We start from the raw sequence: 22755 nt of genomic DNA, 5'->3' as shown, positions 1-22755 counted from the left end.
TTGAAACCCATGGCCTGGGAACTTGACATTGGTTTGATTCTGGAACCCTGTGTCCAGGAACAAGACTGAGGCGTGATTCTGGAATCCTGTGGCCTGGGAACATGACATCTGTTTAGATTGTGGAATACTGGGCCCTGGGAACCTGACTGAAACTTGGTTCTGGAACCCTGTGGACTGGGAACATGAGAACGGTTTGATTCTGGAACCCTGTGGCCTGGGAACATGTATGAGGTTTCATGGTGGAAACCTGTGGCCTGGGAACATGATATCTGTTTAGATTGTGGAATACTGGGCCCTGGGAACCTGACTGTGTCTTGGTTCTGGAACCCTGTGGACTTGGAACATGACTGAGGTTTTATTCTGGAATCCTGTGGCCTGGGAACATGACATCAGTGGATTCTGGAACCCTGTGGCCTGAGAAGATGACTGAGGCGTGATTCTGGAAACCTGTGACCTGGGAACATGACATCTGTTTAGACTGTGGAATACTGGGCCCTGGGAACCTGACTGAGTCTTGGTTCTGGAACCCTGTGGACTTGGAACATGACTGAGGATTTATTCTGGAATCCTGTGGCCTGGGAACATGACATCAGTGGATTCTGGAACCCTGTGGCCTGGGAACATGACTGAGGCGTAATTCTGGAAAACTGTGGCCTGGGAACTTGACTGAGGATTGATGGTAGAAATCTGTGGACTGGCAACATGACTGAGGTTTGATTGTAGAACCCTGTGCCCTGGAAACATGACTGCGACCTGATACTTGAAACCCATGGCCTGGGAACTTGACATTGGTTTGATTCTGGAACCCTGTGGCCAGGAACAAGACTGAGGCGTGATTCTGGAATCCTGTGGCCTGGGAACATGACATCTGTTTAGATTGTGGAATACTGGGCCCTGGGAACCTGACTGAGTCTTGGTTCTGGAACCCTGTGGACTGGGAACATGAGAACGGTTTGATTCTGGAACCCTGTGGCCTGGGAACATGTCTGAGGTTTGATGGTGGAAACCTGTGGCTTGGCAACATGACTGAGGTTTGTTACTGGAACCCTGTTCCCTGGGAACATGACTGAGGTTTGATTCTGGACAGCTTTGTCCTGGGAACATGACTGTGCTTTGATTGTGGAACCATGGGTCCTGCAAACATGACTGAGGTTTGATTGTGGAACCATGTGTCCTGGGAATATGAGTGAGGTTTGATTCTGGAAATCTGTGGCCTGGGAACTTGAATGAGGTTTGATGGCAGAAACCTGTGGACTGGCCACATGACAGAGGTTTGATTGTAGAACCCTGTGCCCTGGAAACATGACTGTGGCCTGGTACTGGAAAACCATGGCCTAGGAATTTGACATTGGTTGATTCTGGAAACCTGTGGCCTGAGAACATGACTGAGGCCTGATTCTGGAAACCTGTGGCCTGGGAACATGACTTCTGTTTAGACTGTGGAATACTGGGCCCTGGGAACCTGACTGAGTCTTGGTTCTGGAACCCTGTGGACTTGGAACATGACTGAGGATTTATTCTGGAATCCTGTGGCCTGGGATCATGACATCAGTGGATTCTGGAACCCTGTGGCCTGGGAACATGACTTAGGCGTTATTCTGGAAAACTGTGGCCTGGGAACTTGACTGAGGATTGATGGTAGAAATCTGTGGACTGGCAACATGACTGAGGTTTGATTGTAGAACCCTGTGCCCTGGAAACATGACTGCGACCTGATATTTGAAACCCATGGCCTGGGAACTTGACATTGGTTTGATTCTGGAACCCTGTGTCCAGGAACAAGACTGAGGCGTGATTCTGGAATCCTGTGGCCTGGGAACATGACATCTGTTTAGATTGTGGAATACTGGGCCCTGGGAACCTGACTGAGTCTTGGTTCTGGAACCCTGTGGACTGGGAACATGAGAACGGTTTGATTCTGGAACCCTGTGGCCTGGGAACATGTCTGAGGTTTGATGGTGGAAACCTGTGGCTTGGCAACATGACTGAGGTTTGTTACTGGAACCCTGTTCCCTGGGAACATGACTGAGGTTTGATTCTGGACAGCTTTGTCCTGGGAACATGACTGTGCTTTGATTGTGGAACCATGGGTCCTGCAAACATGACTGAGGTTTGATTCTGGAACCATGTGTCCTGGGAATATGAGTGAGGTTTGATTCTGGAAATCTGTGGCCTGGGAACTTGAATGAGGTTTGATGGCAGAAACCTGTGGACTGGCCACATGACAGAGGTTTGATTGTAGAACCCTGTGCCCTGGAAACATGACTGTGGCCTGGTACTGGAAAACCATGGCCTAGGAATTTGACATTGGTTGATTCTGGAAACCTGTGGCCTGAGAACATGACTGAGGCCTGATTCTGGAAACCTGTGGCCTGGGAACATGACTTCTGTTTAGACTGTGGAATACTGGGCCCTGGGAACCTGACTGAGTCTTGGTTCTGGAACCCTGTGGACTTGGAACATGACTGAGGTTTTATTCTGGAATTCTGTGGCCTGGGAACATGACATCAGTGCATTCTGGAACCCTGTGGCCTGGGAACATGACTTAGGCGTTATTCTGGAAAACTGTGGCCTGGGAACTTGACTGAGGATTGATGGTAGAAATCTGTGGACTGGCAACATGACTGAGGTTTGATTGTAGAACCCTGTGCCCTGGAAACATGACTGCGACCTGATATTTGAAACCCATGGCCTGGGAACTTGACATTGGTTTGATTCTGGAACCATGTGGCCAGGAACAAGACTGAGGCGTGATTCTGGAATCCTGTGGCCTGGGAACATGATATCTGTTTAGATTGTGGAATACTGTGCCCTGGGAACATGACTGAGGCTTGGTTCTGGAACCCTGTGGACTGTGAACATGACTGAGGTTTTATTCTGGAATCCTGTGGCCTGGGAACATGACATCAGTGGATTCTGGAACCCTGTGGCCTGGGAACATGAGAACGGCTTGATTCTGGAACACTGTGGCCTGGGAACATGTATGAGGTTTCATGGTGGAAACCTGTGGCTTGGTAACATGACTGAGGTTTGTTACTGGAACCCTGTTCCCTGGGAACATGACTGAGGTTTGATTCTGGACACTTTTGTCCTGGGAACATGACTATGGTTTTTTTGTGGAACCATGGGTCCTGCAAACATGACTGAGATTTGATTCTGGAACCATGTGTCCTGGGAATATGACTGAGGTTTGATTCTGGAAATCTGTGGCCTGGGAACTTGATTGAGGTTTAATGGCAGAAACCTGTGGACTGGCCACATGACAGAGGTTTGATTGTAGAACCCTGTGCCCTGGAAACATGACTGTGGCCTGGTACTGGAAACTCATGGCCTAGGAATTTGACAATGGTTTGATTCTGGAACCCTATGGCCTGGGAACATGACTGAGGTTTGATTCAGGAAACCTGTGGCCTGGGAACATGACATCTGTTTAGATTGTGGAATACTGGGCCCTGGGAACCTGACTGAGTCTTGGTTCTGGAACCCTGTGGACTGGGAACATGACTGAGGTTTTATTCTGGAATCCTGTGGCCTGGGAGCATGACATCAGTGGATTCTGGAACCCTGTGGCCTTGGAACATGAGAACGGTTTGATTCTGGAACCCTGTGGCCTGGGAACATGTCTGAGGTTTCATGGTGGAAACCTGTGGCTTGGCAACATGACATCTGTTTAGATTGTGGAATACTGGGCCCTGGGAACCTGACTGAGACTTGGTTGTAGAACCCTGTGGACTGGGAACATGACTGAGGTTTTATTCTGGAATCAGGTGGCCTGGGAACATGACATCAGTGGATTCTGGAACCCTGTGGCCGGGGAACATGACTGAGGCGTGATTCTGCAAAACTGTGGCCTGGGAATATGACTGAGGTTTGATTCTGGAAATCTGTGGCCTGGGAACTTGACTGAGGTTTGATGGCAGAAACCTGTGGACTGGCCACATGACAGAGGTTTGATCGTAGAACCCTGTGCCCTGGAAACATGACTGTGGCCTGGTACTGGAAAACCATGGCCTAGGAATTTGACATTGGTTTGATTCTGGAACCCTGTGGCCTGAGAACATGACTGAGGCCTGATTCTGGAAACCTGTGGCCTGGGAACATGACATCTGTTTAGATTGTGGAATACTGAGCCCTGGGAACCTGACTGAGTCTTGGTTCTGGAACCCTGTGGACTTGGAACATGACTGAGGATTTATTCTGGAATCCTGTGGCCTGGGCACATGACATCAGTGGATTCTGGAACCCTGTGGCCTGGGAACATGACTGAGGCGTTATTCTGGAAAACTGTGGCCTGGGAACTTGACTGAGGATTGATGGTAGAAATCTGTGGACTGGCAACATGACTGAGGTTTGATTGTAGAACCCTGTGCCCTGGAAACCTGACTGCGACCTGATACTTGAAACCCATGGCCTGGGAACTTGACATTGGTTTGATTCTGGAACCCTGTGTCCAGGAACAAGACTGAGGCGTGTTTCTGGAATCCTGTGGCCTGGGAACATGACATCTGTTTAGATTGTGGAATACTGGACCCTGGGAACCTGACTGAGTCTTGGTTCTGGAACCCTGTGGACTGGGAACATGAGAACGGTTTGATTCTGGAACCCTGTGGCCTGGGAACATGTATGAGGTTTCATGGTGGAAACCTGTGGCTTGGTAACATGACTGAAGTTTGTTACTGGAACCCTGTTCCCTGGGAACATGACTGAGGTTTGATTCTGGACACTTTTGTCCTGGGAACATGACTGTGTTTTTTTTGTGGAACCATGGGTCCTGCAAACATGACTGAGATTTGATTCTGGAACCATGTGTCCTGGGAATATGACTGAGGTTTGATTCTGGAAATCTGTGGCCTGGGAACTTGATTGAGGTTTGATGGCAGAAACCTGTGGACTGGCCACATGACAGAGGTTTGATTGTAGAACCCTGTGCCCTGGAAACATGACTGTGGCCTGGTACTGGAAACCCATGGCCTAGGAATTTGACAATGGTTTGATTCTGGAACCCTATGGCCTGGGAACATGACTGAGGTTTGATTCAGGAAACCTGTGGCCTGGGAACATGACATCTGTTTAGATTGTGGAATACTGGGCCCTGGGAACCTGACTGAGTCTTGGTTCTGGAACCCTGTGGACTGGGAACATGACTGAGGTTTTATTCTGGAATCCTGTGGCCTGGGAGCATGACATCAGTGGATTCTGGAACCCTGTGGCCTTGGAACATGAGAACGGTTTGATTCTGGAACCCTGTGGCCTGGGAACATGTCTGAGGTTTCATGGTGGAAACCTGTGGCTTGGCAACATGACTGAGGTTTGTTACTGGAACCCTGTTCCCTGGGAACATGACTGAGGTTTGATTCTGGACAGCTTTGTCCTGGGAACATGACTGTGCTTTGATTGTGGAACCATGGGTCCTGCAAACATGACTGAGGTTTGATTCTGGAACCATGTGTCCTGGGAATATGACTGAGGTTTGATTCTGGTAATCTGTGGCCTGGGAACTTGACTGAGGTTTGATGGCAGAAACCTGTGGACTGGCAACATGACAGAGGTTTGATTGTAGAACCCTGTGCCCTGGAAATATGACTGTGGCCTTGTACTGGAAAACCATGGCCTAGGAATTTGACATTGGTTTGATTCTGGAACACTGTGGCCAGGAACAAGACTGAGGCGTGATTCTGGAAAACTGTGGCCTGGGAACTTGACTGAGGATTGATGGTAGAAATCTGTGGACTGGCAACATGACTGAGGTTTGATTGTAGAACCCTGTGCCCTGGAAACAGGACTGCGACCTGATATTTGAAACCCATGGCCTGGGAACTTGACATTGGTTTGATTCTGGAACCATGTGGCCAGGAACAAGACTGAGGCGTGATTCTGTAATCCTGTGGCCTGGGAACATGATATCTGTTTAGATTGTGGAATACTGTGCCCTGGGAACATGACTGAGGCTTGGTTCTGGAACCCTGTGGACTGTGAACATGACTGAGCTTTTATTCTGGAATCCTGTGGCCTGGGAACATGACATCAGTGGATTCTGGAACCCTGTGGCCTGGGAACATGAGAACGGCTTGATTCTGGAACACTGTGGCCTGGGAACATGTATGAGGTTTCATGGTGGAAACCTGTGGCTTGGTAACATGACTGAGGTTTGTTACTGGAACCCTGTTCCCTGGGATCATGACTGAGGTTTGATTCTGGACAGCTTTGTCCTGGGAACATGACTGTGCTTTGATTGTGGAACCATGGGTCCTGCAAACATGACTGAGGTTTGATTCTGGAACCATGTGTCCTGGGAATATGACTGAGGTTTGATTCTGGAAATCTGTGGCCTGGGAATTTCACTGAGGTTTGATGGCAGAAACCTGTGGACTGGCAACATGACTGAGGTTTGATTGTAGAACCCTGTGCCCTGGAAACATGACTGTGGCCTGGTACTGGAAAACCATGGCCTAGAAATTTGACATTGGTTTGATTCTGGAACCCTGTGGCCTGAGAACATGACTGAGGCCTGATTCTGGAAACCTGTGGCCTGGGAACATGACATCTGTTTAGACTGTGGAATACTGGGCCCTGGGAACCTGACTGAGTCTTGGTTCTTGAACCCTGTGGACTGGGAACATGACTGAGGTTTTATTCTGGAATCCTGTGGCCTGGGAGCATGACATCAGTGGATTCCGGAACCCTGTGGCCTTGGAACATGAGAACGGTTTGATTCTGGAACCCTGTGGCCTGGGAACATGTCTGAGGTTTCATGGTGGAAACCTGTGGCTTGGCAACATGACATCTGTTTAGATTGTGGAATACTGGGCCCTGGGAACCTGACTGAGACTTGGTTCTAGAACCCTGTGGACTGGGAACATGACTGAGGTTTTATTCTGGAATCAGTTGGCCTGGGAACATGACATCAGTGGATTCTGGAACCCTGTGGCCGGGGAACATGACTGAGGCGTGATTCTGCAAAACTGTGGCCTGGGAATATGACTGAGGTTTGATTCTGGAAATCTGTGGCCTGGGAACTTGACTGAGGTTTGATGGCAGAAACCTGTGGACTGGCCACATGACAGAGGTTTGATTGTAGAACCCTGTGCCCTGGAAACATGACTGTGGCCTGGTACTGGAAAACCATGGCCTAGGAATTTGACATTGGTTTGATTCTGGAACCCTGTGGCCTGAGAAGATGACTGAGGCGTGATTCTGGAAACCTGTGACCTGGGAACATGACATCTGTTTAGACTGTGGAATACTGGGCCCTGGGAACCTGACTGAGTCTTGGTTCTGGAACCCTGTGGACTTGGAACATGACTGAGGATTTATTCTGGAATCCTGTGGCCTGGGAACATTACATCAGTGGATTCTGGAACCCTGTGGCCTGGGAACATGACTGAGGCGTAATTCTGGAAAACTGTGGCCTGGGAACTTGACTGAGGATTGATGGTAGAAATCTGTGGACTGGCAACATGACTGAGGTTTGATTGTAGAACCCTGTGCCCTGGAAACATGACTGCGACCTGATACTTGAAACCCATGGCCTGGGAACTTGACATTGGTTTGATTCTGGAACCCTGTGTCCAGGAACAAGACTGAGGCGTGATTCTGGAATCCTGTGGCCTGGGAACATGACATCTGTTTAGATTGTGGAATACTGGGCCCTGGGAACCTGACTGAGTCTTGGTTCTGGAACCCTGTGGACTGGGAACATGAGAACGGTTTGATTCTGGAACCCTGTGGCCTGGGAACATGTCTGAGGTTTGATGGTGGAAACCTGTGGCTTGGCAACATGACTGAGGTTTGTTACTGGAACCCTGTTCCCTGGGAACATGACTGAGGTTTGATTCTGGACAGCTTTGTCCTGGGAACATGACTGTGCTTTGATTGTGGAACCATGGGTCCTGCAAACATGACTGAGGTTTGATTCTGGAACCATGTGTCCTGGGAATATGAGTGAGGTTTGATTCTGGAAATCTGTGGCCTGGGAACTTGAATGAGGTTTGATGGCAGAAACCTGTGGACTGGCCACATGACAGAGGTTTGATTGTAGAACCCTGTGCCCTGGAAACATGACTGTGGCCTGGTACTGGAAAACCATGGCCTAGGAATTTGACATTGGTTGATTCTGGAAACCTGTGGCCTGAGAACATGACTGAGGCCTGATTCTGGAAACCTGTGGCCTGGGAACATGACATCTGTTTAGACTGTGGAATACTGGGCCCTGGGAACCTGACTGAGTCTTGGTTCTGGAACCCTGTGGACTTGGAACATGACTGAGGTTTTATTCTGGAATTCTGTGGCCTGGGATCATGACATCAGTGGATTCTGGAACCCTGTGACCTGGGAACATGACTTAGGCGTTATTCTGGAAAACTGTGGCCTGGGAACTTGACTGAGGATTGATGGTAGAAATCTGTGGACTGGCAACATGACTGAGGTTTGATTGTAGAACCCTGTGCCCTGGAAACATGACTGCGACCTGATATTTGAAACCCATGGCCTGGGAACTTGACATTGGTTTGATTCTGGAACCATGTGGCCAGGAACAAGACTGAGGCGTGATTCTGGAATCCTGTGGCCTGGGAACATGATATCTGTTTAGATTGTGGAATACTGTGCCCTGGGAACATGACTGAGGCTTGGTTCTGGAACCCTGTGGACTGTGAACATGACTGAGGTTTTATTCTGGAATCCTGTGGCCTGGGAACATGACATCAGTGGATTCTGGAACCCTGTGGCCTGGGAACATGAGAACGGCTTGATTCTGGAACACTGTGGCCTGGGAACATGTATGAGGTTTCATGGTGGAAACCTGTGGCTTGGTAACATGACTGAGGTTTGTTACTGGAACCCTGTTCCCTGGGAACATGACTGAGGTTTGATTCTGGACACTTTTGTCCTGGGAACATGACTGTGTTTTTTTTGTGGAACCATGGGTCCTGCAAACATGACTGAGATTTGATTCTGGAACCATGTGTCCTGGGAATATGACTGAGGTTTGATTCTGGAAATCTGTGGCCTGGGAACTTGATTGAGGTTTGATGGCAGAAACCTGTGGACTGGCCACATGACAGAGGTTTGATTGTAGAACCCTGTGCCCTGGAAACATGACTGTGGCCTGGTACTGGAAACCCATGGCCTAGGAATTTGACAATGGTTTGATTCTGGAACCCTATGGCCTGGGAACATGACTGAGGTTTGATTCAGGAAACCTGTGGCCTGGGAACATGACATCTGTTTAGATTGTGGAATACTGGGCCCTGGGAACCTGACTGAGTCTTGGTTCTGGAACCCTGTGGACTGGGAACATGACTGAGGTTTTATTCTGGAATCCTGTGGCCTGGGAGCATGACATCAGTGGATTCTGGAACCCTGTGGCCTTGGAACATGAGAACGGTTTGATTCTGGAACCCTGTGGCCTGGGAACATGTCTGAGGTTTCATGGTGGAAACCTGTGGCTTGGCAACATGACATCTGTTTAGATTGTGGAATACTGGGCCCTGGGAACCTGACTGAGACTTGATTCTGGAACCCTGTGGACTGGGAACATGACTGAGGTTTTATTCTGGAATCAGGTGGCCTGGGAACATGACATCAGTGGATTCTGGAACCCTGTGGCCGGGGAACATGACTGAGGCGTGATTCTGGAAAACTGTGGCCTGGGAATATGACTGAGGTTTGATTCTGGAAATCTGTGGCCTGGGAACTTGACTGAGGTTTGATGGCAGAAACCTGTGGACTGGACACATGACAGAGGTTTGATTGTAGAACCCTGTGCCCTGGAAACATGACTGTGGCCTGGTACTGGAAAACCATGGCCTAGGAATTTGACATTGGTTTGATTCTGGAACCCTGTGGCCTGAGAACATGACTGAGGCGTGATTCTGGAAACCTGTGACCTGGGAACATGACATCTGTTTAGACTGTGGAATACTGGGCCCTGGGAACCTGACTGAGTCTTGGTTCGGGAACCCTGTGGACTTGGAACATGACTGAGGATTTATTCTGAATCCTGTGGCCTGAGAACATGACATCAGTGGATTCTGGAACCCTGTGGCCTGGGAACATGACTGAGGCGTAATTCTGGAAAACTGTGGCCTGGGAACTTGACTGAGGATTGATGGTAGAAATCTGTGGACTGGCAACATGACTGAGGTTTGATTGTAGAACCCTGTGCCCTGGAAACATGACTGCGACCTGATACTTGAAACCCATGGCCTGGGAACTTGACATTGGTTTGATTCTGGAACCCTGTGTCCAGGAACAAGACTGAGGCGTGATTCTGGAATCCTGTGGCCTGGGAACATGACATCTGTTTAGATTGTGGAATACTGGGCCCTGGGAACCTGACTGAGTCTTGGTTCTGGAACCCTGTGGACTGGGAACATGAGAACGGTTTGATTCTGGAACCCTGTGGCCTGGGAACATGTCTGAGGTTTGATGGTGGAAACCTGTGGCTTGGCAACATGACTGAGGTTTGTTACTGGAACCCTGTTCCCTGGGAACATGACTGAGGTTTGATTCTGGACAGCTTTGTCCTGGGAACATGACTGTGCTTTGATTGTGGAACCATGGGTCCTGCAAACATGACTGAGGTTTGATTCTGGAACCATGTGTCCTGGGAATATGACTGAGGTTTGATTCTGGAAATCTGTGGCCTGGGAACTTGACTGAGGTTTGATGGCAGAAACCTGTGGACTGGCCACATGACAGAGGTTTGATTGTAGAACCCTGTGCCCTGGAAACATGACTGTGGCCTGGTACTGGAAAACCATGGCCTAGGAATTTGACATTGGTTTGATTCTGGAACCCTGTGGCCTGAGAACATGACTGAGGCCTGATTCTGGAAACCTGTGGCCTGGGAACATGACATCTGTTTAGACTGTGGAATACTGGGCCCTGGGAACCTGACTGAGTCTTGGTTCTGGAACCCTGTGGACTTGGAACATGACTGAGGTTTTATTCTGGAATTCTGTGGCCTGGGAACATGACATCAGTGGATTCTGGAACCCTGTGGCCTGGGAACATGACTGAGGCGTTATTCTGGAAAACTGTGGCCTGGGAACTTGACTGAGGATTGATGGTAGAAATCTGTGGACTGGCAACATGACTGAGGTTTGATTGTAGAACCCTGTGCCCTGGAAACATGACTGCGACCTGATATTTGAAACCCATGGCCTGGGAACTTGACATTGGTTTGATTCTGGAACCATGTGGCCAGGAACAAGACTGAGGCGTGATTCTGTAATCCTGTGGCCTGGGAACATGATATCTGTTTAGATTGTGGAATACTGTGCCCTGGGAACATGACTGAGGCTTGGTTCTGGAACCCTGTGGACTGTGAACATGACTGAGGTTTTATTCTGGAATCCTGTGGCCTGGGAACATGACATCAGTGGATTCTGGAACCCTGTGGCCTGGGAACATGAGAACGGCTTGATTCTGGAACACTGTGGCCTGGGAACATGTATGAGGTTTCATGGTGGAAACCTGTGGCTTGGTAACATGACTGAGGTTTGTTACTGGAACCCTGTTCCCTGGGATCATGACTGAGGTTTGATTCTGGACAGCTTTGTCCTGGGAACATGACTGTGCTTTGATTGTGGAACCATGGGTCCTGCAAACATGACTGAGGTTTGATTCTGGAACCATGTGTCCTGGGAATATGACTGAGGTTTGATTCTGGAAATCTGTGGCCTGGGAATTTCACTGAGGTTTGATGGCAGAAACCTGTGGACTGGCAACATGACTGAGGTTTGATTGTAGAACCCTGTGCCCTGGAAACATGACTGTGGCCTGGTACTGGAAACCCATGGCCTAGGAATTTGACATTGGTTTGATTCTGGAACCCTTTGGCCTGGGAACATGACTGAGTCTTGGTTCTGGAACCCTGTGGACTGAGAACATGACTGAGGTTTGATTGTAGAACCCTGTGCCCTGGAAACATGACTGTGGCCTGGTACTGGAAACCCATGGCCTAGGAATTTGACAATGGTTTGATTCTGGAACCCTATGGCCTGGGAACATGACTGAGGTTTGATTCTGGAAACCTGTGGCATGGGAACATGACATCTGTTTAGATTGTGGAATACTGGGCCCTGGGAACCTGACTGAGTCTTGGTTCTGGAACCCTGTGGACTGGGAACATGACTGAGGTTTTATTCTGGAATCCTGTGGCCTGGGAGCATGACATCAGTGGATTCTGGAACCCTGTGGCCGGGGAACATGATTGAGGTTTGATGGCAGAAACCTGTGGACTGGACACATGACAGAGGTTTGATTGTAGAACCCTGTGCCCTGGAAACATGACTGTGGCCTGGTACTGGAAAACCATGGCCTAGGAATTTGACATTGGTTTGATTCTGGAACCCTTTGGCCTGGGAACATGACTGAGTCTTGGTTCTGGAACCCTGTGGACTGAGAACATGACTGAGGTTTGATTGTAGAACCCTGTGCCCTGGAAACATGACTGTGGCCTGGTACTGGAAACCCATGGCCTAGGAATTTGACAATGGTTTGATTCTGGAACCCTATGGCCTGGGAACATGACTGAGGTTTGATTCTGGAAACCTGTGGCATGGGAACATGACATCTGTTTAGATTGTGGAATACTGGGCCCTGGGAACCTGACTGAGTCTTGGTTCTGGAACCCTGTGGACTGGGAACATGACTGAGGTTTTATTCTGGAATCCTGTGGCCTGGGAGCATGACATCAGTGGTTTCTGGAACCCTGTGGCCTTGGAACATGAGAACGGTTTGATTCTGGAACCCTGTGGCCTGGGAACATGTCTGAGGTTTCATGGTGGAAACCTGTGGCTTGGCAACATGACATCTGTTTAGATTGTGGAATACTGGGCCCTGGGAACCTGACTGAGACTTGGTTCTAGAACCCTGTGGACTGGGAACATGACTGAGGTTTTATTCTGGAGTCAGGTGGCCTGGGAACATGACATCAGTGGATTCTGGAACCCTGTGGCCGGGGAACATGACTGAGGCGTGATTCTGCAAAACTGTGGCCTGGGAATATGACTGAGGTTTGATTCTGGAAATCTGTGGCCTGGGAACTTGACTGAGGTTTGATGGCAGAAACCTGTGGACTGGCCACATGACAGAGGTTTGATTGTAGAACCCTGTGCCCTGGAAACATGACTGTGGCCTGTTACTGGAAACCCATGGCCTAGGAATTTGACATTGGTTTGATTCTGGAACCCTGTGGCCTGAGAACATGACTGAGGCGTGATTCTGGAAACCTGTGGCCTGGGAACATGACATCTGTTTAGATTGTGGAATACTGAGCCCTGGGAACCTGACTGAGTCTTGGTTCTGGAACCCTGTGGACTGTGAACATGACTGAGGATTTATTCTGGAATCCTGTGGCCTGGGCACATGACATCAGTGGATTCTGGAACCCTGTGGCCTGGGAACATGACTGAGGCGTTATTCTGGAAAACTGTGGCCTGGGAACTTGACTGAGGATTGATGGTAGAAATCTGTGGACTGGCAACATGACTGAGGTTTGATTGTAGAACCCTGTGCCCTGGAAACCTGACTGCGACCTGATACTTGAAACCCATGGCCTGGGAACTTGACATTGGTTTGATTCTGGAACCCTGTGTCCAGGAACAAGACTGAGGCGTGATTCTGGAATCCTGTGGCCTGGGAACATGACATCTGTTTAGATTGTGGAATACTGGGCCCTGGGAACCTGACTGAAACTTGGTTCTGGAACCCTGTGGACTGGGAACATGAGAACGGTTTGATTCTGGAACCCTGTGGCCTGGGAACATGTATGAGGTTTCATGGTGGAAACCTGTGGCCTGGGAACATGATATCTGTTTAGATTGTGGAATACTGGGCCCTGGGAACCTGACTGTGTCTTGGTTCTGGAACCCTGTGGACTTGGAACATGACTGAGGTTTTATTCTGGAATCCTGTGGCCTGGGAACATGACATCAGTGGATTCTGGAACCCTGTGGCCTGAGAAGATGACTGAGGCGTGATTCTGGAAACCTGTGACCTGGGAACATGACATCTGTTTAGACTGTGGAATACTGGGCCCTGGGAACCTGACTGAGTCTTGGTTCTGGAACCCTGTGGACTTGGAACATGACTGAGGATTTATTCTGGAATCCTGTGGCCTGGGAACATGACATCAGTGGATTCTGGAACCCTGTGGCCTGGGAACATGACTGAGGCGTAATTCTGGAAAACTGTGGCCTGGGAACTTGACTGAGGATTGATGGTAGAAATCTGTGGACTGGCAACATGACTGAGGTTTGATTGTAGAACCCTGTGCCCTGGAAACATGACTGCGACCTGATACTTGAAACCCATGGCCTGGGAACTTGACATTGGTTTGATTCTGGAACCCTGTGGCCAGGAACAAGACTGAGGCGTGATTCTGGAATCCTGTGGCCTGGGAACATGACATCTGTTTAGATTGTGGAATACTGGGCCCTGGGAACCTGACTGAGTCTTGGTTCTGGAACCCTGTGGACTGGGAACATGAGAACGGTTTGATTCTGGAACCCTGTGGCCTGGGAACATGTCTGAGGTTTGATGGTGGAAACCTGTGGCTTGGCAACATGACTGAGGTTTGTTACTGGAACCCTGTTCCCTGGGAACATGACTGAGGTTTGATTCTGGACAGCTTTGTCCTGGGAACATGACTGTGCTTTGATTGTGGAACCATGGGTCCTGCAAACATGACTGAGGTTTGATTGTGGAACCATGTGTCCTGGGAATATGAGTGAGGTTTGATTCTGGAAATCTGTGGCCTGGGAACTTGAATGAGGTTTGATGGCAGAAACCTGTGGACTGGCCACATGACAGAGGTTTGATTGTAGAACCCTGTGCCCTGGAAACATGACTGTGGCCTGGTACTGGAAAACCATGGCCTAGGAATTTGACATTGGTTGATTCTGGAAACCTGTGGCCTGAGAACATGACTGAGGCCTGATTCTGGAAACCTGTGGCCTGGGAACATGACTTCTGTTTAGACTGTGGAATACTGGGCCCTGGGAACCTGACTGAGTCTTGGTTCTGGAACCCTGTGGACTTGGAACATGACTGAGGATTTATTCTGGAATCCTGTGGCCTGGGATCATGACATCAGTGGATTCTGGAACCCTGTGGCCTGGGAACATGACTTAGGCGTTATTCTGGAAAACTGTGGCCTGGGAACTTGACTGAGGATTGATGGTAGAAATCTGTGGACTGGCAACATGACTGAGGTTTGATTGTAGAACCCTGTGCCCTGGAAACATGACTGCGACCTGATATTTGAAACCCATGGCCTGGGAACTTGACATTGGTTTGATTCTGGAACCCTGTGTCCAGGAACAAGACTGAGGCGTGATTCTGGAATCCTGTGGCCTGGGAACATGACATCTGTTTAGATTGTGGAATACTGGGCCCTGGGAACCTGACTGAGTCTTGGTTCTGGAACCCTGTGGACTGGGAACATGAGAACGGTTTGATTCTGGAACCCTGTGGCCTGGGAACATGTCTGAGGTTTGATGGTGGAAACCTGTGGCTTGGCAACATGACTGAGGTTTGTTACTGGAACCCTGTTCCCTGGGAACATGACTGAGGTTTGATTCTGGACAGCTTTGTCCTGGGAACATGACTGTGCTTTGATTGTGGAACCATGGGTCCTGCAAACATGACTGAGGTTTGATTCTGGAACCATGTGTCCTGGGAATATGAGTGAGGTTTGATTCTGGAAATCTGTGGCCTGGGAACTTGAATGAGGTTTGATGGCAGAAACCTGTGGACTGGCCACATGACAGAGGTTTGATTGTAGAACCCTGTGCCCTGGAAACATGACTGTGGCCTGGTACTGGAAAACCATGGCCTAGGAATTTGACATTGGTTGATTCTGGAAACCTGTGGCCTGAGAACATGACTGAGGCCTGATTCTGGAAACCTGTGGCCTGGGAACATGACTTCTGTTTAGACTGTGGAATACTGGGCCCTGGGAACCTGACTGAGTCTTGGTTCTGGAACCCTGTGGACTTGGAACATGACTGAGGTTTTATTCTGGAATTCTGTGGCCTGGGAACATGACATCAGTGCATTCTGGAACCCTGTGGCCTGGGAACATGACTTAGGCGTTATTCTGGAAAACTGTGGCCTGGGAACTTGACTGAGGATTGATGGTAGAAATCTGTGGACTGGCAACATGACTGAGGTTTGATTGTAGAACCCTGTGCCCTGGAAACATGACTGCGACCTGATATTTGAAACCCATGGCCTGGGAACTTGACATTGGTTTGATTCTGGAACCATGTGGCCAGGAACAAGACTGAGGCGTGATTCTGGAATCCTGTGGCCTGGGAACATGATATCTGTTTAGATTGTGGAATACTGTGCCCTGGGAACATGACTGAGGCTTGGTTCTGGAACCCTGTGGACTGTGAACATGACTGAGGTTTTATTCTGGAATCCTGTGGCCTGGGAACATGACATCAGTGGATTCTGGAACCCTGTGGCCTGGGAACATGAGAACGGCTTGATTCTGGAACACTGTGGCCTGGGAACATGTATGAGGTTTCATGGTGGAAACCTGTGGCTTGGTAACATGACTGAGGTTTGTTACTGGAACCCTGTTCCCTGGGAACATGACTGAGGTTTGATTCTGGACACTTTTGTCCTGGGAACATGACTGTGTTTTTTTTGTGGAACCATGGGTCCTGCAAACATGACTGAGATTTGATTCTGGAACCATGTGTCCTGGGAATATGACTGAGGTTTGATTCTGGAAATCTGTGGCCTGGGAACTTGATTGAGGTTTGATGGCAGAAACCTGTGGACTGGCCACATGACAGAGGTTTGATTGTAGAACCCTGTGCCCTGGAAACATGACTGTGGCCTGGTACTGGAAACCCATGGCCTAGGAATTTGACAATGGTTTGATTCTGGAACCCTATGGCCTGGGAACATGACTGAGGTTTGATTCAGGAAACCTGTGGCCTGGGAACATGACATCTGTTTAGATTGTGGAATACTGGGCCCTGGGAACCTGACTGAGTCTTGGTTCTGGAACCCTGTGGACTGGGAACATGACTGAGGTTTTATTCTGGAATCCTGTGGCCTGGGAGCATGACATCAGTGGTTTCTGGAACCCTGTGGCCTTGGAACATGAGAACGGTTTGATTCTGGAACCCTGTGGCCTGGGAACATGTCTGAGGTTTCATGGTGGAAACCTGTGGCTTGGCAACATGACATCTGTTTAGATTGTGGAATACTGGGCCCTGGGAACCTGACTGAGACTTGGTTCTAGAACCCTGTGGACTGGGAACATGACTGAGGTTTTATTCTGGAGTCAGGTGGCCTGGGAACATGACATCAGTGGATTCTGGAACCCTGTGGCCGGGGAACATGACTGAGGCGTGATTCTGCAAAACTGTGGCCTGGGAATATGACTGAGGTTTGATTCTGGAAATCTGTGGCCTGGGAACTTGACTGAGGTTTGATGGCAGAAACCTGTGGACTGGCCACATGACAGAGGTTTGATTGTAGAACCCTGTGCCCTGGAAACATGACTGTGGCCTGTTACTGGAAACCCATGGCCTAGGAATTTGACATTGGTTTGATTCTGGAACCCTGTGGCCTGAGAACATGACTGAGGCGTGATTCTGGAAACCTGTGGCCTGGGAACATGACATCTGTTTAGATTGTGGAATACTGAGCCCTGGGAACCTGACTGAGTCTTGGTTCTGGAACCCTGTGGACTGTGAACATGACTGAGGATTTATTCTGGAATCCTGTGGCCTGGGCACATGACATCAGTGGATTCTGGAACCCTGTGGCCTGGGAACATGACTGAGGCGTTATTCTGGAAAACTGTGGCCTGGGAACTTGACTGAGGATTGATGGTAGAAATCTGTGGACTGGCAACATGACTGAGGTTTGATTGTAGAACCCTGTGCCCTGGAAACCTGACTGCGACCTGATACTTGAAACCCATGGCCTGGGAACTTGACATTGGTTTGATTCTGGAACCCTGTGTCCAGGAACAAGACTGAGGCGTGATTCTGGAATCCTGTGGCCTGGGAACATGACATCTGTTTAGATTGTGGAATACTGGGCCCTGGGAACCTGACTGAAACTTGGTTCTGGAACCCTGTGGACTGGGAACATGAGAACGGTTTGATTCTGGAACCCTGTGGCCTGGGAACATGTATGAGGTTTCATGGTGGAAACCTGTGGCCTGGGAACATGATATCTGTTTAGATTGTGGAATACTGGGCCCTGGGAACCTGACTGTGTCTTGGTTCTGGAACCCTGTGGACTTGGAACATGACTGAGGTTTTATTCTGGAATCCTGTGGCCTGGGAACATGACATCAGTGGATTCTGGAACCCTGTGGCCTGAGAAGATGACTGAGGCGTGATTCTGGAAACCTGTGACCTGGGAACATGACATCTGTTTAGACTGTGGAATACTGGGCCCTGGGAACCTGACTGAGTCTTGGTTCTGGAACCCTGTGGACTTGGAACATGACTGAGGATTTATTCTGGAATCCTGTGGCCTGGGAACATGACATCAGTGGATTCTGGAACCCTGTGGCCTGGGAACATGACTGAGGCGTAATTCTGGAAAACTGTGGCCTGGGAACTTGACTGAGGATTGATGGTAGAAATCTGTGGACTGGCAACATGACTGAGGTTTGATTGTAGAACCCTGTGCCCTGGAAACATGACTGCGACCTGATACTTGAAACCCATGGCCTGGGAACTTGACATTGGTTTGATTCTGGAACCCTGTGGCCAGGAACAAGACTGAGGCGTGATTCTGGAATCCTGTGGCCTGGGAACATGACATCTGTTTAGATTGTGGAATACTGGGCCCTGGGAACCTGACTGAGTCTTGGTTCTGGAACCCTGTGGACTGGGAACATGAGAACGGTTTGATTCTGGAACCCTGTGGCCTGGGAACATGTCTGAGGTTTGATGGTGGAAACCTGTGGCTTGGCAACATGACTGAGGTTTGTTACTGGAACCCTGTTCCCTGGGAACATGACTGAGGTTTGATTCTGGACAGCTTTGTCCTGGGAACATGACTGTGCTTTGATTGTGGAACCATGGGTCCTGCAAACATGACTGAGGTTTGATTGTGGAACCATGTGTCCTGGGAATATGAGTGAGGTTTGATTCTGGAAATCTGTGGCCTGGGAACTTGAATGAGGTTTGATGGCAGAAACCTGTGGACTGGCCACATGACAGAGGTTTGATTGTAGAACCCTGTGCCCTGGAAACATGACTGTGGCCTGGTACTGGAAAACCATGGCCTAGGAATTTGACATTGGTTGATTCTGGAAACCTGTGGCCTGAGAACATGACTGAGGCCTGATTCTGGAAACCTGTGGCCTGGGAACATGACTTCTGTTTAGACTGTGGAATACTGGGCCCTGGGAACCTGACTGAGTCTTGGTTCTGGAACCCTGTGGACTTGGAACATGACTGAGGATTTATTCTGGAATCCTGTGGCCTGGGATCATGACATCAGTGGATTCTGGAACCCTGTGGCCTGGGAACATGACTTAGGCGTTATTCTGGAAAACTGTGGCCTGGGAACTTGACTGAGGATTGATGGTAGAAATCTGTGGACTGGCAACATGACTGAGGTTTGATTGTAGAACCCTGTGCCCTGGAAACATGACTGCGACCTGATATTTGAAACCCATGGCCTGGGAACTTGACATTGGTTTGATTCTGGAACCCTGTGTCCAGGAACAAGACTGAGGCGTGATTCTGGAATCCTGTGGCCTGGGAACATGACATCTGTTTAGATTGTGGAATACTGGGCCCTGGGAACCTGACTGAGTCTTGGTTCTGGAACCCTGTGGACTGGGAACATGAGAACGGTTTGATTCTGGAACCCTGTGGCCTGGGAACATGTCTGAGGTTTGATGGTGGAAACCTGTGGCTTGGCAACATGACTGAGGTTTGTTACTGGAACCCTGTTCCCTGGGAACATGACTGAGGTTTGATTCTGGACAGCTTTGTCCTGGGAACATGACTGTGCTTTGATTGTGGAACCATGGGTCCTGCAAACATGACTGAGGTTTGATTCTGGAACCATGTGTCCTGGGAATATGAGTGAGGTTTGATTCTGGAAATCTGTGGCCTGGGAACTTGAATGAGGTTTGATGGCAGAAACCTGTGGACTGGCCACATGACAGAGGTTTGATTGTAGAACCCTGTGCCCTGGAAACATGACTGTGGCCTGGTACTGGAAAACCATGGCCTAGGAATTTGACATTGGTTGATTCTGGAAACCTGTGGCCTGAGAACATGACTGAGGCCTGATTCTGGAAACCTGTGGCCTGGGAACATGACTTCTGTTTAGACTGTGGAATACTGGGCCCTGGGAACCTGACTGAGTCTTGGTTCTGGAACCCTGTGGACTTGGAACATGACTGAGGTTTTATTCTGGAATTCTGTGGCCTGGGAACATGACATCAGTGCATTCTGGAACCCTGTGGCCTGGGAACATGACTTAGGCGTTATTCTGGAAAACTGTGGCCTGGGAACTTGACTGAGGATTGATGGTAGAAATCTGTGGACTGGCAACATGACTGAGGTTTGATTGTAGAACCCTGTGCCCTGGAAACATGACTGCGACCTGATATTTGAAACCCATGGCCTGGGAACTTGACATTGGTTTGATTCTGGAACCATGTGGCCAGGAACAAGACTGAGGCGTGATTCTGGAATCCTGTGGCCTGGGAACATGATATCTGTTTAGATTGTGGAATACTGTGCCCTGGGAACATGACTGAGGCTTGGTTCTGGAACCCTGTGGACTGTGAACATGACTGAGGTTTTATTCTGGAATCCTGTGGCCTGGGAACATGACATCAGTGGATTCTGGAACCCTGTGGCCTGGGAACATGAGAACGGCTTGATTCTGGAACACTGTGGCCTGGGAACATGTATGAGGTTTCATGGTGGAAACCTGTGGCTTGGTAACATGACTGAGGTTTGTTACTGGAACCCTGTTCCCTGGGAACATGACTGAGGTTTGATTCTGGACACTTTTGTCCTGGGAACATGACTGTGTTTTTTTTGTGGAACCATGGGTCCTGCAAACATGACTGAGATTTGATTCTGGAACCATGTGTCCTGGGAATATGACTGAGGTTTGATTCTGGAAATCTGTGGCCTGGGAACTTGATTGAGGTTTGATGGCAGAAACCTGTGGACTGGCCACATGACAGAGGTTTGATTGTAGAACCCTGTGCCCTGGAAACATGACTGTGGCCTGGTACTGGAAACCCATGGCCTAGGAATTTGACAATGGTTTGATTCTGGAACCCTATGGCCTGGGAACATGACTGAGGTTTGATTCAGGAAACCTGTGGCCTGGGAACATGACATCTGTTTAGATTGTGGAATACTGGGCCCTGGGAACCTGACTGAGTCTTGGTTCTGGAACCCTGTGGACTGGGAACATGACTGAGGTTTTATTCTGGAATCCTGTGGCCTGGGAGCATGACATCAGTGGATTCTGGAACCCTGTGGCCTTGGAACATGAGAACGGTTTGATTCTGGAACCCTGTGGCCTGGGAACATGTCTGAGGTTTCATGGTGGAAACCTGTGGCTTGGCAACATGACATCTGTTTAGATTGTGGAATACTGGGCCCTGGGAACCTGACTGAGACTTGATTCTGGAACCCTGTGGACTGGGAACATGACTGAGGTTTTATTCTGGAATCAGGTGGCCTGGGAACATGACATCAGTGGATTCTGGAACCCTGTGGCCGGGGAACATGACTGAGGCGTGATTCTGGAAAACTGTGGCCTGGGAATATGACTGAGGTTTGATTCTGGAAATCTGTGGCCTGGGAACTTGACTGAGGTTTGATGGCAGAAACCTGTGGACTGGACACATGACAGAGGTTTGATTGTAGAACCCTGTGCCCTGGAAACATGACTGTGGCCTGGTACTGGAAAACCATGGCCTAGGAATTTGACATTGGTTTGATTCTGGAACCCTGTGGCCTGAGAAGATGACTGAGGCGTGATTCTGGAAACCTGTGACCTGGGAACATGACATCTGTTTAGACTGTGGAATACTGGGCCCTGGGAACCTGACTGAGTCTTGGTTCGGGAACCCTGTGGACTTGGAACATGACTGAGGATTTATTCTGGAATCCTGTGGCCTGGGAACATGACATCAGTGGATTCTGGAACCCTGTGGCCTGGGAACATGACTGAGGCGTAATTCTGGAAAACTGTGGCCTGGGAACTTGACTGAGGATTGATGGTAGAAATCTGTGGACTGGCAACATGACTGAGGTTTGATTGTAGAACCCTGTGCCCTGGAAACATGACTGCGACCTGATACTTGAAACCCATGGCCTGGGAACTTGACATTGGTTTGATTCTGGAACCCTGTGGCCAGGAACAAGACTGAGGCGTGATTCTGGAATCCTGTGGCCTGGGAACATGACATCTGTTTAGATTGTGGAATACTGGGCCCTGGGAACCTGACTGAGTCTTGTTTCTGGAACCCTGTGGACTGGGAACATGAGAACGGTTTGATTCTGGAACCCTGTGGCCTGGGAACATGTCTGAGGTTTGATGGTGGAAACCTGTGGCTTGGCAACATGACTGAGGTTTGTTACTGGAACCCTGTTCCCTGGGAACATGACTGAGGTTTGATTCTGGACAGCTTTGTCCTGGGAACATGACTGTGCTTTGATTGTGGAACCATGGGTCCTGCAAACATGACTGAGGTTTGATTCTGGAACCATG

This window comes from Balaenoptera ricei, chromosome 14, assembly GCF_028023285.1.
Source record: "Balaenoptera ricei isolate mBalRic1 chromosome 14, mBalRic1.hap2, whole genome shotgun sequence".
In the NCBI taxonomy this organism is placed as follows: domain Eukaryota; kingdom Metazoa; phylum Chordata; class Mammalia; order Artiodactyla; family Balaenopteridae; genus Balaenoptera; species Balaenoptera ricei.
The sequence above is the reverse complement of the archived record's forward strand: the minus strand, read 5'-3'. Positions refer to the sequence as shown.